Source organism: Anser cygnoides, chromosome 1 (assembly GCF_040182565.1).
Source record: "Anser cygnoides isolate HZ-2024a breed goose chromosome 1, Taihu_goose_T2T_genome, whole genome shotgun sequence".
In the NCBI taxonomy this organism is placed as follows: domain Eukaryota; kingdom Metazoa; phylum Chordata; class Aves; order Anseriformes; family Anatidae; genus Anser; species Anser cygnoides.
The window spans coordinates 135,356,189-135,375,031 of NC_089873.1; the positions used below are offsets into that span (position 1 = coordinate 135,356,189).

Genomic DNA, 18,843 nt, shown 5'->3' on the forward strand with positions numbered 1-18,843 from the left:
TTAGATTTTAATTTTGCACATAAATTACACACAAATTCAGTACTGTTCTGATGCTTATTTATGTATTAGTTGCAGCAGACCCAAAGCATTTGGTTTTAAAAGGAAAAAAAATACATGTTAAATACATAAATCCCAAGGGATTTCAAATTTCCAGTGTTAATAATGTGACACACATCCAGTTGTCACAGAGGGCCTTTAGCAAGTGGAGAGGTATGTTGTGAAGCTGCTGAGAGTCTAAAGGTTCTGTTTAGTGATTTTAAAGATGCACACAGCAGTTTGACCATTTACAAAAAGTAGTCTCCTCCTGTGCCTTAATGCAGGTTTTGGAATGTGTTTGTAGGTGATGAGGTTTTATATTGTTGGCTACATAAGCTGTTCTGTGTATAAAGTTCCAATTATTTTGCTTTGAATGTAAATAATAAGGTGCTATAAAGGGAACATAATTTCACTTGAAAAAAAGGTGCATAGAATTTCCCTTTCAATAACACTATTTCCAGCTGCCATATTCCAGTTTTCTTTTTACTTGAGGAGAAAAGACATTAACAGCCCTAGATTTGTTGTTCTGTGTACTGGCAGCAACTACATGAGATGCCATCGTGGGCCCAGCTCTGCAGCTCTTGTTCCAACTAGTTGCAGTTCATCGTCATAGCCTTGATGTAAGTTGGCTTGGAATTCTTAGGGACGCGTTAATTTATCTCTGTAGAACAATGAACCAGCCAAATTCTGCTCTTGAGTTATATTGGTATATTCCTCCAAGAGGCAGTCTTACTCTTGACTATTCGATAAAGGTTTTTGTTGTTGTTGTTGTTTGGGGGGAGTGTTTGTTATTATTTTAAACAATTTGTTATCTTTTGTTTAAATTGGCAACAGACTTATAATGGTAATGTTCATTCTCACAAGATGATCATTGCTCTTTTAGAGATGAGGAAACTATATTAACTAAAAACACAAAAGCAGTTATGCTAAATATCATCTCCTTGCAGACTTGGTATCTATTGCTTTAATTATGGACAACTAATTTTCATCTGGACAGTATAGAGCCTGCTAGTACTTCTTGCTGATTTAGTTCTGTGTTTCTGTACCTCTCTGTATTGATCATAATTTCTTTCACAACACTACTGAGCAGCACTGAACCAAGAACATTTTTGTATCTTATAATGATTCTGGCAGAGATTCCTGACCTTGATTTTTCCTTTCCTTCCCCCCATATTGATGATGATGTTAATAATAAAAACAATAATAAAACCAGTGTTCCTACCCACAGTTCATTGAGGTACTACTACTAACCTTTATCAAGATATTTTTCATCACGGAGGTGGGAAATAACCGTCCTTTTTTATTTATGTCATTTTTGACTTCCTTTTCTTCAGTAACCAGTAAGGAATATTTGTCTCTTATTTTTCTTCCTCATTCTCTTTTGAGGCGTATTAAGTTTTTTTTTTTAAAGTCATCAAATAACTTGTAGCAGACGTCTCTTGAAAGCTTTCCTTTGGGCACCAGTTATGTATCATCACTGCATATATTACTTTTTTCCTCTGCTGCTAGTTTTCCCTCTGCTGTGCTTATTGAGTGGTTCTTCTTGTGAGGATAACACAAGACAACTGAAAAGAAAGCCCACTTTATTATTTGTCAGCCAAGTCTTTCTGTGTAACGTCTGTAGGAATTTACTTGCGCCCTTTATCACTGTGTTGTATGTACAGTGTTACACAGTACCTCCTTCTCCCAGCTCATTAATACTCGCTCTCTGACCTGGTTTAATAGTTCCAGCAGCCCCTGTGTAACCTTTGCTCTCTGAGGATATGTGCTCGCCCTTTGCTTGCGGGTGCTGAACTGACTGGGTTTGCTGCCAAGCAGCTCTTGTTCGCTCCTGGGCATTGATCATCTGCTCTGCATAAATACCAGTTCGCTCATGTTCTCTTTCACAGCATGGCCATGCAGTGCGATTGCATGCTCGTGTCAGGGCGTCTTTTTGGACACTGTCTTTGAAGCTGTGTTCTGTTTTATCTGCTGTAATGTAAACTGCTGTATATTCGAACTATAGACCCTTATATGATTACTGAGCAGTTGTCAGAGGAAGTGTCTTTCTTAGACTGGGATGTGTTATGAATTTGACACTGGTAATGTTCATTCATGAACATCTCTAAGGAAAAAGAAAATACATTGCAGTAATACTGGGAGAAGAATGGAATAAAAAAATAATGTGCATTTAATTAAAAAAAAGGGATTATAGTGTACCAGTAAGGTGGGAGAAAGTAATGGATTTAAGGTAAACCACAAATAAACTGAGATACGATTTCATTTTAATAAATTGTTGTATGGTCAAGACTTTTTAAATGGATGAATGTTATTGTAATTTACATACAGAAAGCTCCCTTGACTTTCCTGTCTCTTCAGGGTGGAAGAGTAAGCTCATGAATGACTGTAGATTTACCTAACTTCTTATACAAGGCCATTGCTGCAAGAAATTACACCACATGAAATGATGGATCTTTTTATGCTAGGACTTAATCCTCTCTGTGGCATTACATTGGACTAACAAAAAGTCCTTTGCTTTTTGGCTCAGGGAAGGTGGAGCTGCAAAGAGTGTACTGCAGTGCAATAAATTTCTAGTCTTTAAAAATTAAAAACAATATTTCCTGGGAAACATAGCTCAGGAAAATGAAAATATTTAGGCCACTAAGGTATTGTAACATATCTAATTGCTACTCCACTGTGCAATAACTTGCATTGTTATTACAGTTGTAGATCATATTTTTGTGGTATTTATCTTCCTCCCGTTTTTAATTTAAGCTTCTTTATTTTCCATGGATGAAGACATCTAAGAATAAAGAGCAAGGAGTAGAGTGGCACTGTTATTCTAGCATGTCTCTGTGTGTTCTAGAACTCTCACGTTTTTATGTGGCAGTTGGTTGCAAAGTGTACACTGTTGTAAAATCTAGTTTGTTCAAATATTTGATTCACCATTGACTGTGCATAATTTACTGTTTATGCTGATTTCACCTTTTTCAAAAAGGAACTGAACTTTTCCCTGCCCATCTTTTGGAACTTGATACAGAGCGGGTAATTAGCCTGCTCACTTGGAAATGCTGTAGAAGACCAAGGGAAAAAATGAAGCTTTAAGTTCTAGAGGGGTAGGTTAAAACTCTGAGTTGTCCTGATGGGAGAGCTTACTGGAATCTGCTGTAGCACCATGACTGCTGTGCAGGCCTTTTTTTCCTGGAAAGCAGGGTGGTGGAGAGAGGAGGTAGTCTACACATATGCTGGGGCAAGACTTGGCACGTGTCCTGAGTGCTTCTTGGTCTCAGGGTTCAGAAGTAGCCTGTGAGTTCCAAAATCGGACCTACAGGTGTAACTGTAGGTATTAATGGCAGTGTTAACAACACAGAAGAGTTCATCCCTATAAATTCAGAATATTTCAAATAGTGTGCTTCTAGTTTTGAAATTTGCAGTGCTCTACAAAAATCTACAGTGCCTAGGTAAAGCTCTAGAGATACAGGGAATGTCTTTTCGTGCATGTGTTGTATGTATGCAAAGGAGAGGGTATCTTCCACTTACAGTAACTGTTAAGGTAATGAGTCGCTTTCCAGTAACTCTGAAGTTGCAAAGAAAAATGCCTTAAAAATATGTCAAAATTTATACGAAGAAGTCTCTTTCCATAAGTATGAGTTAACAATAAAACTGGGCTCTATGATGCTATAAATTAACTACTCCTTGGTTTTCCCTAGGCATAGCTCTTGGCTTTAAGAGTTCACATTTCAGAATCTGTGCACCTGGTGCCTGTCGGCATTATTCTAGTTAAAGCTGCCCTCTACACAAATGTTTCTACATCCCCACACACCCCCAGCAATTGTGAAAGATGATTAAACTGTGTTAGCATGTTTTTTTTTCCTCTCTTCCCTTCTCATCACCCCCAATTAATTGAGAAAAGTCTATATGTTCTTATCACTTTCTGCTAACAGGGAAAAAGGAAATCCATATTCTAAGTTTTACAGCAAAACCATGGAATTTATCAGTCTGTTTATCCATGCCCATTTCTAATACTGTAGTCATAAAATGGAATAGATTCACATTTTCTTCCTTCATGCAGCTTCCATGGGACTAAAACAAATGTTGCTTTTTGACCCTAACATTTCTGTATTTATATGTTGAGAAAAGGAAAGCAGAACGCTTTTTTCCTGTGTCCTTTTCAGTAGAGATTTAGCTTACCTTTCACATGCACTTCTTGTAGTGTCTTGCATACTGAAATTGTGAGCTTCAGTTCTCTGCTTTGTATTCTATATGTATGTACAAGAAATTATATTCTATTGATGTTCTAACCTTATTCCTAGATATATCTCAAAAGAATTAAAATAAGAAAAATACCGAATTTTCTTTTTTCCACACCGTGAAAATTTTGTATTGATAATATAGACACAGAAACATGAATCAAATATTCAATAAAATAGTTCCCAAAGATCAGTGATTAAAATATTGTTTAAACATACTTAATGGTAGTCTAAGTTTGAAAAACGTATTACCAACTTAAATTGTGTATAACGGGGCCTTTGAGGAATTTGTAGACTACCAAGGAAATGGTTGCGCAGACTGATGGTGATGCATTTTGATGGCTTCTGTAGTGACAATGTAACTGCTTCCCATTTCCAGTTCAGGATTGAGTTTAGCTTCTCTGACAGTCCGTGGAGGGAGTAGAGCTCTCAACACGTGATAAATTTTCTAGACTTAATGATAATTATAATAAGGTAAATGGCACTGTCAGAAGAAATCTCTTGCCTTAAGGAAATAACTTTAATGTTTGTATCATCTCTTGTTATTTATTTTTTACTGAAACAGTTTTAAAGCTCTAGAAGATAAAGGTTCGTAGCAGAAGTGATAACAGGCTGACAGACCTGTAGCAGTGCCACCATGAAATATGTCAACCTAACAAAAGAAAAAAACACCTCTCCAACTTCTTAGCTTTAGTGACTAAAACTGCTTTTTGCTTTTCAGACTGTGCACTGCAGAAATGTTTAACAGCATTCAGCTCTGTTTTCTTTGATTGCAGCACTTCATACAATTAGATTCTGTAAATTTATTTTAATAGTTGGATTTGTTCTTCAGACAAAGAACAACAAAAAAGGCTTTTCAGCTTGTGGATGGAATAGCAGATTTTCATTTTTGTTTTTCAGTCTGTTTGAAAACTACTATCCAGAGATGGTTGGAAATGGCCTTTAGGGTATTTGCCTCTTTTCAGAATATAAAGGCCTTTGGTGACCAGCTGTTTTATTATTATGGCAACGTGTATACCTTCTAATTATTTTACCTTACATTCAGGAAGCATGAAAGTCACCCCCTTTGGCTAGATATGCAACTTTATATGTCTAGGACATGCAGTTGTGCTTCTCATAGTTTCGAAACATAGTGGGTCAAATTGCTTTAGGACTCATCTTTTTGTCTAAAAGTCATTTAAGTTCCAGTGGCTCAGTTCAGTGTATCTGGTAAATGGAATAGACACTTTTTATTTTGCTGTTTATAAGCTCAATTTTAGATTAACCCGGAGAAAATTACCAGAATGAGCTCAGGGAAGATAAAATGAATAGTGTCTGTTAAGCATGGCATTTTCTAGAGTTATTTCGTATTCAGATGTAAGTAACTTCTGCTTCATTCTAGATTTTGTGTCGGATCTGTTTGGATGCAGCTGAATACTGCTGTTCCTGAACACTTTCATAGTTACTATATATTTAAAATACATACCCGTCGGAGTAGAAAGCCAAAAAGTAAAGCATTGTTTCTTGCATTCCTCTTCTGAAGACCTTTAAGAGATGAATGATCCATTGTTTGGTGTTTAGAAAAAACAATCAAAACAAACAATTGACAGAATTTTGGAGGAAATCTGGAGCTATTTAGGACTCAGCACATGCTAGCTATTCCACAGTAACTGCCAGTGCACTTTATCTCCAGGTAAAGCTAAGGAGGCTTACTTCTCATGTTTGGTGTGGGGTCTAGGCACATAAATGGTAAAGCCTGGATAGCTAAATGATAGTAAATATATATCCTGGCCTGATAACTTGCTTCTATTTAAGCATATCTTACATGTCTGCAGGACTCAGACTTGGAATAGGAGACATGAGATCTTTATTGGAACTGTTCTATATTCTAATAAGAAATTAAAATACAACTGGAAAGCTGTTTTCCAACTGTGTTATTTGAAAATTACTTCCCATGCAGATAGAGAAGACTAATACAAAAGAAGTTTTTTTTTTTTTTGAACAAAAGTGATTTCTTGTAATAACAAGAAACTATGGAGAACTTTATTTCATTCTTGTCATTAGAATTGAAAAATAAAAGCACTATTTCTTTAGGACAGAATGGAACAAAGTTGCATAGGTGATTCTTACATTAATGACTTCTAGCAGTTATTTTTACCACACCTGTTCATCAAAGAGACTAATTTTTTTTTTTCTGCATTTCCTTAAAATTCTCACCATTTTCTATTTAGCTGCCTGCAACGCACCTTTAGAAACAATCTTCTTATTTACAAGCAAACTGATAGCAAATTGTTGCTGTGGAGCAATGGATTCTCTTTTCGTAAATCTAATTTCAGGTTAGTTACTATGGAGTTGGAAATGCATACCTTATTTAAGGTATTTGTATGTAGAAACAGTGAACTTGATTATTTCTTGCTTGTACCATTGTAACCTAATTGATTTTGGTAGATTTGTTCTTAATTTTGAGCAGTGAGAGAAATACATTGTTTTTGGTGTTTTTTTGTTTGTTTGTTTTTCTTTTGTTTTTAGTTAGAGTGAAGGAAATTGGGGCTGCTTTTGGAAGGAAAGTAAAAATGCTACTCTTAGGTATTTACTGAGTATGTACTTTGTCAGCCTGTCGTCTGTAAGTGTTGCTGCAGTAGGACTAAGCACACCCCAGTGAAATAACTCCTGCATCAGGCTTATTAAATATCAGCCACAGGAGGGTGAAGCTGCTTGTGAATCAAGATGTAAACTTTGAGCTCTGCTTGCAGAACTGAGGTAGAAGGGAAGAAAGATTGAGTGAAAATGGAATGACGACTAGTACAGTCCATAATATGTTTTTATTTTTAGCACTTTAATCACATGGAAGAATGAAATGAGGGACTAAAGTTTCTTGCACTGTTTGACTCTCTGAACACGTATTTTTTATTTCATTTAGCAGGATACACAGCTGTGATTTTTGTAACTCTAAGCTGTCACATTCTCAAAACACAGTCATAACATAACATTTCCATTATACCCAGAACCACTCTCTAGGAAAGTAAGATGCAGCCTCTCCCCCTTTGAGATAGCTGAAAATATAACCTTAACAGCTACTGTCAGAGAGTCTTCTTCCAGCTTTATATTTCTCCTCTAGTCCTTGTGTAAATTGGGTCTGTTAGTGAGGTTCTCTGTCTGCAACCTTTTGTAATCACTGTGCTCTTTCAGGATTGTAGCATGAGTAAGTTTTATGCCTTTTAATAAAACATCCCTAAAAATAGATATTTTTTCATGTTTTAAACAAATGATAGAAGAGTTTAGGTTAAATGGATTTTAATGTTTGAAGACCTAATTCTGGTTTACAATTAGCATAATGTAGAATCAGAGAATCATTTAGGTAGGAAAAGACCTCTAAGATCATCTAGTCCAAACTTTAATTTAGCACTGCCAAGTCCACCATTAAACCACGTCTCTGAATATATGCCATAAAGCATCATAATACTGGCCTAGTTTGATCCAAAAACAGGACTTGAGAAGAGAATCTGTTCTCAGTCACATTTTCTCTGCCAGGAAATGCCACTCTGAGAAAAGATTTAAAAGTTAAAATATTTTACTTGGAAGTTGGGACTGTGTCCAGTACATCCATGTTTAAGTACCTGATGTGTGCCAAATTTTAAGTCTCTGTAGCACATCTACTGAAATAAAATTATTTTTGTGTATAGTGGAGGGAGATTGATGCTTTTTTTCTTTTTCTTTCCCAAATGGAGATCCTTGGGGTGGTTTCAAACTGAGCTAGTTTTAATCCATTTCACAGGTAATTTGCATTGAATATATAATTTTGAAACGTCTCCTCTGTGTCTTACAGGAACTGCAGTAGATGCCACGTATTTTCTTTTGTTGTTCAGTCTTCCTGATCAGTCTGCATCTGCCATTTTAAGCGGAGACTTTGTATGATGGGAGGTAGAGGTCTTGGGCAGATCACATAACCTACTGCAACAGTTTTCACAACCAACCCCTGACTGAAAATATGCTTACAAGGTTTTCCAGTTAGTAGGGGCTAACATATTATATATTGTTACTGTTAGTGTATAGTAGTATTACTACGTAGACTTCATTCATACAGAAAGGCATAAGATTTTCAGAAAAATTTCAAATACGTATCGGGAAGAAAACTACAGCTCTTTAGCAGCAGGGCTTGGGCTGTCCTGAGAGTTACTGTGTGAATATTCATGAAGAAAATGAAGGGAATCCTATTAAACAACTGTTATTGCATACTGAACTCTACAGGTGCCAATTTAGTGGGGAATAGTCATAGAGAGGCCTGGTACTGATGCAGTCGTACTGCAGCTGAGCGGCAGAAAGGCTTCGTTTCTTGAGAGTGGGAAGAGTTCCTCTTGTCATGTGGGGTGTCCTCGGCACGGGCTGGGGAGCGGACAGCGTTTGAGCTCAGGAAGCTCAGAAACGTCATGGCATTTTGGTACCTTGCTCTCAGTGAGGCGTAGTTGTTAAAAGCCTTTCTGGCCAAACTGCTTTTTTTCGTAACTGCTTCTGTCCATGGTGTTAGGAAGCAAGAAGAGCTGATCCGTGCCATCCGTCGTGGCAGCCACTGTTAAACTTTGTGTGCTCCTGCCCTGGGCTGCTTGCTGACCCAGGACAGTCTGCTAGGGCCCACCTCCTGCCTCCTGTGCAGTTTGGGGAAGGGAAAGGAGGAAAACTCGTGTTGTCACCACATGGGGTCTGTCAGTGCTTTGTGAGAAAGACCCCAGCCTCTCAGCCTCAGCCTCTGACGTGGGAGATGATGGTTGTGGTCATACGACTTCAGGGGGCCACGGCGGCTTGCCTGGGTAAATGACCATACTTAGGTGGTGTTGGGAGAACCTTAAACTGGTATCTATACCATGATTTTGAGGTTTCATCTGCAGTTTTCAAACAGTGGTTACAGCTCATAAAACAATAATTTTCATTTTGCTCTGTCACACCTCCCACATGAATCTCAAAGGTCTGAATATTTTTGTGTTAATGCTTCTAGTTGGGGTTAGGAGTTCTTAGCATACAGGTATTAAGGAGATCCTGTGATCAGGTCATGCACTATTTCTGAAACTTTCCTCCAGACAGTAGGCAGACAGCCAAGATCAAACAGCCTCTCTCGTGGAAAATCAAGCACATTGATGATGTTTGTTTTTTCCTCTTAAATGTTACCTCCGCAGAGAAATTACTCTATCAGCAGATTTACTTCAAATTTTTAGACACTCCTGAGTGGAACGAAGAGATTAGCTTTATTAATCTATAGTCCTTTACACATCCCTTGTGGCAGTATATTTTTGACACATTGCTGCAATTAAGTTTAGAACATTGTTCAAGGCCACACTGGAAAAATATTTTTCTTTTCTATTAAAGTCACTCTGTCTTTTGAAATGTTTCCACTATTTAGGAAATTGGCTTTTGGGGCTATATTCCGGAGAGTGATTTAGAGAGATGTAACACTGGAAGTCAAACAAGTTGAATTCCCAGCTCGCCTGAGTCTTCATATATACGTAGTCTCCTGGGCAAGCAAAAGCTTTTTGATAATAAGGAAATCAATATTTGGAGACAACTGTGGTGTACTGAAGATAATTTTTGTTTTGGTCTTTTTATTTTTTATCTTGTAGGGAGGGATAACATTTTCTGATTCTTTTCCCCTGTCTTGAAGACTTTTCTTTTTCCATTGTTGCGTGCTTTTAGGTTGCGGGATAAACAGATCATTTCTGGATTGTTTGTTCAGGGAAGGTTATGTTGTAACTTTTCCTGGAGGAAGTACATCTTAATTAAGTAGATAGATTTGGTTATTTTTCTGCTGACTTCAGTAACATAGTGACCCTTTTGCTTTCATCTACCTTGTGTGGTAGTTTTATCCGAGTGCCTTGGAGCATCTCATTTCAGAACAGCTTTTTAAACCCTGTTTTGCTTTCCTCAAGTCAATGAGCTGTTGCTGCGTGTCAGCAATCTATCGAGAAGAAGAGAGACCCCTGTGGCAAGCAGCCGAGTTCCCTCTAAGCATGGTGTAAGCCATTCTTCCAGGAGCTGCTGGTGGTTGCTCTTCTGGATGAAATAGCCCTTGCATAACACTGTTGCCCCATTTAGTCGCTCAAATGCTAATGGCAATGTAACTCTTACCCAGGTCAGCCTTCTCATTCACATGTTGAAAAGCTGAGTCTTTGCCAGCCACAGGTTTCACCCTAGCGAGCAGGCTGGTGTAGGCACTTTGTCAACTGCTGTGCGCATAGGTGGGTTTTTAGGTGGTTAAGGGCCTGCATGAATGCCCGAGAGCAAATCAATCAGTTTCGGTGAATCAATAGCTTTTCTCCTTTTAAACTAATTAGGTGTTGTCACATAATTGATGTTTAGTAAATGTAGTTTGGAAAGTTTTTAATTAAGTCGTATATATTGCCAGCTATTTCAAATGGGGTTCCCTCATTTACCATAACTGAAGTACCGACTTGTCTTTACTTTCTCATGTGCTACGCTGTATTGCTGGTGGACTGGTTTTTTTTGTTTGTTTGTTTGTTTTTTTACAGCTCTGCATCAGAAAAGTATTTGCATGGCTTATTCTTGAACTGTTTCTTTCAGTTCCCTGTAGCATTACAAAGAGTAAGGTGCATATGTGAAAACAAGATAGCGTTAAGATATCTGCTTTATTAATGCAAGCTAAGAGCATTTTGAATTTGTTCAGAAGCTTCTTCCCTGCCCCACAGAAGTAAAATGTTTCCTTGCATACAAAATGAGAAATTGGCTTCCTCTGTAGCTGCCATGGAAGAATTCTCCCAGCAGTAAAAGCCCAGAGGGGCAAATATGTGATGCTTGTTTGGGAACATTTCTATGCAGCCATTATTTTTTGGACACTAAACTTACTTTCCTTTTAAGCCTGTTAGCAATAACTTGAATTTGTGGTAGAATGTCTCATATCAGAGAAGAGCAAGCAGACTGACAGTGCGTTGAGTGAGTTAGCCAGTGGCAGTGTGTTTCTCTGGACTTAGTGAAGTAATCGCTGTGTAGCATATTCGTATATCCTGGAGTGTACTTACATTAATATTCAGTACAACATAAATAAGAAAGATTTGCAAAAATTAAAACTCCAAAGCAGACTTGTGCCTGTGTCCTACTAAAATGAATAATGGATCATTTCACTGATTTTTTTTTTTCTAAGTGCTAATCAAAAATGTAATGATTTGCAAATCATTACTCAAATTGGAGCAGTAATTTTAATTTTCAGCAATTATAGTCACTATTTTTTCTTTATCTTTCAGAAGTTATGGTTTATCAGTCATGTAAAGTGGTTTACTGAATAAGTTGTTCCTTACAGCTAGCTTCTGATTTTGAAGCAGACATTATTTGGTGCTTGCTAGTTATTTTAATGTAGGTTTTACCTGCCTTAAGTTCCATGTAATTATAAGATGAACTTACTAAGTACTGTTTATGCAAGTAGATCAGCCCAAATGTATTGGACACAAATACTGCAGTAGGGTTTCCTTTGACTGGTTTGGTGGGTCAGGCTGTGTTTGGGTTCAGCCTGCTGGCTGGGTACACCAACACCGCCTGCCACGAGATGGAGGCGCGGCTCAAATCGGTTGGCTGGGCATGCGGAGAAGCCGTGTTTGTTTCCTTCTGTGACAACAACTGAAATGGGTGTCCCTGTAAGCTGGTAAATGTGACTTCATTTGTCTTCATAAGCAAGCTCATTTGGAAGGAATGCAGCAAAGAATAGAGCATTTCTGTTCCTCTTGTCCATAGGAGGCCCTCTTTGCTAAGGGGATTCAGCCCACATCCTTTTGACGAGCCCTTAAGTCAACAGGCTCCAGGTTGATTTTGGATTCACTGGCTATCACTTACCTGTTTTACTGTTTTAAGGGCAGCTGATGCCTTTAAAACGCCTCCTCCCCCCATCGGTTTTGTGTGTGTCTGTTTGTATCATATATAACAAAAAAATCTCATGGGATGTTAGGGAAGTAGGCTTAGATCCTAAGGATAGATTGAAAGGCTGAATCTCATTTTCTGGACAGTGCTGTAACAGTTAGGCTATTGTGCAAAAAGTAATTTCTGTTGCCTGCCTTCCTCATCCCTGCTCTTGCTAAGCTGCTGTAAGTGATTTTGAGGTCAGCTGTTAAACTGCTGTTTTTTCTCCTTTTAGGCGTCAGGAATTGCTGTAGTTCTTGCATTTTTAAAGTAGCTTTCACAGTAATGCAAGGGTGAATGGAAAGGTGTTGGGAGGGAACTGCAAGACTGACCTCTTGCCACAAATTGCAGGCTAGAAGTCTACTAAAGATTGTTTATTTAAAAAGAAAAAAATTCTTTAAATTCTCCTTTTCCCTCTTCCTGATTGTTTTGCTAACTCAGGAGCTTTCATCTAATTATTCAGTGGCTCTGGGTGGTTTAAGCTCAGTTCTGCAGCTTCAGATCTGTTCTAGTGTCAGTTGCATAGTGGTCTGATGGGTGTTTTTTTGCATCGTTAATGCTATTTTTGTCTTTTGTTTGACTGCTGAAGTCTTAAGGGGAAAGGCTCAGATTCCTACTGAAAGAAATGGTAAAGGATAGAAAAAGAATGGGGAATAAATTATGCACCATGCTTTATTCAGTAGAATAGTCTATTGCTCCTTCAGTGACTGGCTTTTATAATGCTGTTGGATTTCTATATTTTAGCTATCTGACATAATAAGTCTTTCCTTCTCAATTTTTCAAGATGGAGCTGTAATTGATAAACTTTTTGTGGATAATAATATCTTGAATTATTTTTCGGTTTAAGAAAATATTCCTTATTCCATTCCAAGTTTGCTGTTCAAAGGCCATTGGTTTTCCAGGCTTTTTTTTTCTTTTCTTGCTTATCAAAAGCACCAGTGGGATCTTGCAAGGTTTGTGGTAAATTTTACTGTGGTAGTGGCATCTCCTAAATTTTGTGACATACCATTTGGAAATACTTGTATCCTTAGTTAAATGGACTTTTCAAGAACTGGTTCACTTGTGTGATCAAACAAGCAAAGAGCATGTGCTGCCTGTGGGGAGAGGTGCTGCAGAGCAGCGGACTTGATGATGAATCTCTTTGGAGCACAGAGCCTTACCCAGAGACACCCCTTCCTGGCTTTTGTGCAGTGCTGAAGCATTTGTTATGTTCCTGGGTCTGACAGACTTGACACAACTGGTCATTGAGCTGATCAGCTGCACCTTTCGTAGGCTGGAGAGAGAAGGAGGGTGTGATTGTGAGTTCATGGATTTGCAGATGTCAGAGTAGGGGCGCATGAAACTTGGAGGGCTGTTGTATAAGTTCTGCATGTGATAATTGACAAGACTTGACAGAATTGGTCTTTCTTTTGGGAAATCTGTCACTATTTTGTTTTTGCCATTACTGTGTTTAAATCTTGTGTTCTTTCCCATTTCCACTGATATAGCGGGAGAAGAAACACACCAAAGACTGTGTTATGTTTAAATTCAGAAATGAGAGAAAATATAAACATGTATTATTCCTGTAACTCCACGAGTAGAATGCTCTTTCGAATGCTGTTTTTCCACATTTCAACAATTGCATAGATTTGTTTGCAAGTTAAAACTTTGCACTGTGCTAAATGTCACTGAGTTGCAAAAAGCACAGTAAAAACTTCCACTTCTATAATTATATTCTGGTGTATGATTATATTTCTCTCTTGTACCACAACCAAGCATTTTAGTAATTTGTATAGCTTCTTACATTGTTGCGTACATATCCTGTGGGGTTTAAAGGAATATTGTGAAAGACTGATAGGAATACAAAATCCTAGTAATTTGTGTGTTCATTCAGTATTGGCGGTGACAAAATCTCAGGAGATTTTCTTATTCCTGGGCCAAAATCATGATAAAAATGACGGTTTGTGTTTAAATTTGCCTAAACTGAATACTGAAGATGGTTCTCTTCTACATAGGAAAAAAATCTGCTTCACAGCTATGGACCTAAGAAACCTTTTGCTGAAATTAAAATTTTCCCTTTACCGTACCATCTTTCTATCCCCATCAAAATAAAAATCATGTAAAGTTTATATGTCCAGAATTGGATTTTGTCTTACTAGAAAATATCAAGTTCATATAACTAAAATTCTGTTTAGACTCCTAGTGTCTAATATACCTATTAATCATAGGTATGTTTCATTAGGGAAATTCAGTGCGAAGATGGGCTTAGTTACTCAAAGGAGAATTCAGAACCAATGCCTAAGATGAGCTTTTATGCATAATAGCCACATCTCCTTGATAAATTAGAGATTATTTTAGATTTATAATAAAATTATTTGCATAAATTCAGGAGGCATATAAAAAAATCAAGTTCCTTATTCATTCATGAAGTGTCATGGTTTTGGCTGGGATAGAATTAGTTTTCTTCATAGGGGCTCATATGATTCTGTGTTTTGGATTTGTCATTAAAATAGTTTTGATAACACACCAGTGTTTTGTTTTTTATGCAGAGCAGTGCTTCCACAGAGCCAAGGCCTTTTCAGCTTCTCTTGCTGTCCTTTCAGCGAGGAGGCTGGGGTGCACCAGGAGCTGGGGGGGCACAGCCAGGACAGCTGACCCAGACTGGCCAGAGAGATGTCCCTTACCATATGGCGACATGCTCAGCAATAAAAGCTGTGGTAAAGGAGCAGGAAGGAGGGGACAATGGGAGTGATGGCGTTTGCCTTCCCAAGAAATCGTTACATGTGCTGAGCCCTGCTTTTCTGGGAGTGGCTGAACCCCTGCCTGCCAATGGGAAGTAGCGAATGAGTTCCTTGTCTTGCCTTGCTTGTGTGTGTAGCTTTTGCTTTACCTAGTAAGCTGTCCTTATCTCAGCCCAGGAGTTCTCTCACTTGTCCAGTTCTTTCCGCTGTCCCACCTGGGGAGTGAGCGAGTGGCTGTGTGCTGCTGAGCTGCCTGCCAGGGCTAAACCATGACATGAAGTCGTGATCTTCTGTCTTAAGCCATCTTCTTCTGTAGGTAAGCAGTCGATAAAGCTGCAGTTTAGGTACTGAATTGATTGATGACTGCTATACCCCTAACCTAGGTAGATCTGCACTTCTAATTCTGACCTGCAGTGATGTGAACAGATAGTACACTCAAGTGTTGCTCTGTGGTCTGCTGCCAAGTGACCTGTAGGCTTTTCTGAATGTGTGCCACAATATTTCTATGCCGGATCACAAGCTGAGCAATCCAGTGCCTCCATCATTCTTGTCACCTTATTTGTATTTGTTGTGATCGGCTCTTACACACTGTAAACAGCACCAGTGAGGCTGCCTGTGCTTTCTGTATAGGAAAGATTGCTATAAAAATGACTACAAGATGATATGTGGCTGGGGAATGAATGTCACTCATTCCCAGTGAAATGCAGCAAGTGGATGGACAGTAAGTCATGCTGATGATGTCCTGTAAAAGGTACACCAAGGGATGAGAAATGGAAAGATGAAAAGTATTTTGAAAAGCAGAAGAGAATAAAGCTGAGGTTATACATTTACTGCAAGTTGTAGGGCCTAAGAAGTCTCAATTTTTCTACCTTCTGTTGGAATAGACCACTGCCACATGTGTCCTGCTGTTTTCTCAACAAATATTCCTGATGGGAGCTAGCAGTTGGGGCCAGATTCACTTGCTTGAATGCGTATGTTTGCTACCATTTGGGATGCTGTAGGCATCTGGCTAAGCCTCCAGTTGCTGTTTTAGTCAGGTGCGAGTCTTGCCAATGTTCCTTTTTTAATATCAGGTGTGTGGATGTTTTGGACAAATTAAGGTGTCTAAGATACTAGTAGGCACTTTAATTGAACTTCTAATTCCTCTTGGTTGTTTTATTTTATCGATGTTTTATATCTATGTGTGTGCATTAGATTTCTAACTGTATTGCAGATTTGCAGTAATTTGAAATTATGATTGCTTTCTGTACTTGAACTCTGATTAATCAGACATGTAATGGATTATTTTTTGTTACAGTGGGGGAGGAAACTGGCCTACCTTGTGTTCGTGTGACTGGTACCCCCTGCTCCTGACCCTTGGCAGGATGGTTAGCATAACCAGCAATAAAGCAAATATCCACAATATGTAAGCAGTCTGTTAATGTATACCCCTGCCACCTTCCCTCTCCCCTTCTCTGGCCCCAGGCTGTGAGGACACCCACTGTCAGGGTGCTAAGGGCATTAGTGATATCAAGACCCAGGTGCTGGGTCACCAAGAGAGCGTGGGGGACACCCATTGACAGGGTGGTGAAGCCCATCAATATTATTAATACCCAACTGCTGGATCACCAGGATGTGGTGAGACCCGTCCTGGAACAGGGAAATGTGACAGCACAGGGAGCACTGGCTGTAAATACAAACAGCTACAAGCACTGAGTGGGACTTAGACCAGAACTGCTGCTAGGCAGCAAAACCTGTGATCCCAGTGGCCTCCACCATCGTCTTCTGCCTCCGAGGACTGAGTGACTTGTGATCTTTCATGAAAACTCCGAGTCTCACTTATGATTGTCACGCACTGGTTGATAAGAAGTTGACCTGATCTGTAGAGGGTCCATCCAGGTGGCTGAAAATCCTGTGTAAATGAGAACCATGGAAATTCTGTGTAACTATATGCTACATTAAGAGCTAGAAATCGTAGATAATAATTCTCTAATTGCTAATTTATTTTTACATAATAATAAATCTCTAATTATAGCCACAACCCTGTGGCCAGTCTTCATTCTGCCAAGGATCCCTGAAGAACCTGCCTGTCGTCTGTAGTGTTGCCTCACATTTTGTTAACCAGTTTTTTGATATTCCTCTGTTTGAATGGGAATGGAAAGTCTTGAATTTGTATTGGTATTTAGTGTTTAGTTACTGCTGTCTATTTAGAAGGTGGACATACAGATTTTGCTTTCCTCAATCAAAAAGATTGTTTGTCATTATCTGTTAAATGTATGCAGGAAGTGTGTCTTTTCCAGAAGTGGTTTCCTCAGATTCTGATTGGCGATTAAGCAGTGTGTGTGTGAGTGTGAATGTGGTTTCCTTTTTCCAGATTTCAGTTTTTATTCATGTGCTGTAGTGGAACATGTCTGTTTGAGCAAGTAAAATAAGGAAAGGGAATAAAAGTCTTTCTGAGAATCTGCTTGTTTGAGCATTTATGTTGCTTTAAGCACATGAGCAATATGTGAGACTAACTCACATTTAAATTAAATATATTCACTGATTATTTGTGTGTTGGCCAGGGTTTGGTTATTTTTATTTAACATTTTGATTAGCGTTGAGAGAACTACATTCTAACACAATACAATTAGGATAATAATTAATTATTTTAATATATTTGACTCCAAGCTGGTCATGAGTGCTCTTCAGTCTGCAAACTGTAACATTGCATAACATTATTTTTAGGTCAGCAATCTGGACAGTGTTAAGCCTTTCTTTTAGAAGAAAAAGAATTCAGTTCACAAGTCTGGTATCTGATATTTAAAATGCAGGAGGCTATTAAATTAAGTAGCTATACAGTTGAGTCATTCACTTTCAAATTAGGTTAATGTAATTATTGCACAAATCTATAGGAAAATTTTTATGTTCTACAATTTTTTTTTCAATTCCTTGTTTTGTTTTATTTCGGCTTAGTTTGTTATATATTGCTTAATAGGATGAGGATTAATTTTCAGTTTCAATTTTCAATTTAGGGTCAGAGTTTTGTCCTTCACCTGGTGAAGAAAAATCAATGCATCAAAAGAAAGGAAAGAGAGAACTGTGAATTTTTAAATATTATATTCTAAACTCACCATCTCAGCTTGCTGAGAGTACCACCTGGCAGTGTCAAGCAAGCAGTTGTTTTTTTTTCTTCCTGGTGCTAGCCGGCTTAGCACTTTTCAAAGCCAAGTCACTTGTGTCTCTTCTGATACAGAATGATGTAGTGGTACGTTTCACGTGCGTTTCATGGCTCTCCAGGTTACTCCTAACATTTTTTCCGTAGGTGTAGCTGTTTGAGAAGCATTTGCATACACTAGTATAGGTGCTATTATTATTTTTCTCTCATTTTTAAGTGAAGAGGTTTTTGTGAAATGTTCGCTGCTCTGTTAAGCATCCCAGGCAGGTGCGTTAGTTCTCTTGCTGCTACTTTGGCTCAGCATTCCTCCTGAAGGGGAAATGGAGGGGAGTGTTCTGGCAGGTGGCAGAGTGTGTCTTCTGCACTGCTGTGTGCTCACACAATGATAGGTGCAATGATGTTTCTCATTTCATTCCAGATCGGAACCATCTGCTGATCTCGGGAGAAGCAGATTACTATGGTTAAGCAGTGAGCATTTTGTCAGACTGCAGGGGAAGGTCTTTGGGTGTATTGTAGTCATCGTCTCTGCTTTTCTTTCTTCAGTAGTAGTATATCTTTTCATAGTATCTATGTTAAAGCTTACAATTCAAATGCTGTTTCCTACTTGTTATATATTCAGAAAGTAAGTCAATGTGCTCATGAATAATTTCACTATTTTATTTTCCCTATTATAGTATTTTTTACATGGCAAAGGACATGGAGACAAGTGAAGTCCCTGATCTCTCTAAACAAATCTCATAAGTGCAGTTCCTTTCTTTTGTTGCTTTTGTCTTTCATTGTTTAAGTGATAATAATAATAAGCATACCTTTAGAGACACAGAAAGCAAAGAAATGCATGAGAAGGAAATTAAAG

General features: G+C 38.3%; 1 protein-coding gene across 4 annotated transcripts in view; it reads left to right on the forward strand.

Moving 5' to 3' along the window:
* The window catches only part of PUDP (pseudouridine 5'-phosphatase), an 87,244-nt gene that overhangs the window by 18,103 nt on the left and 50,298 nt on the right, over window positions 1–18,843 (forward strand). The gene's annotated exons all lie outside the window — the stretch shown is intronic.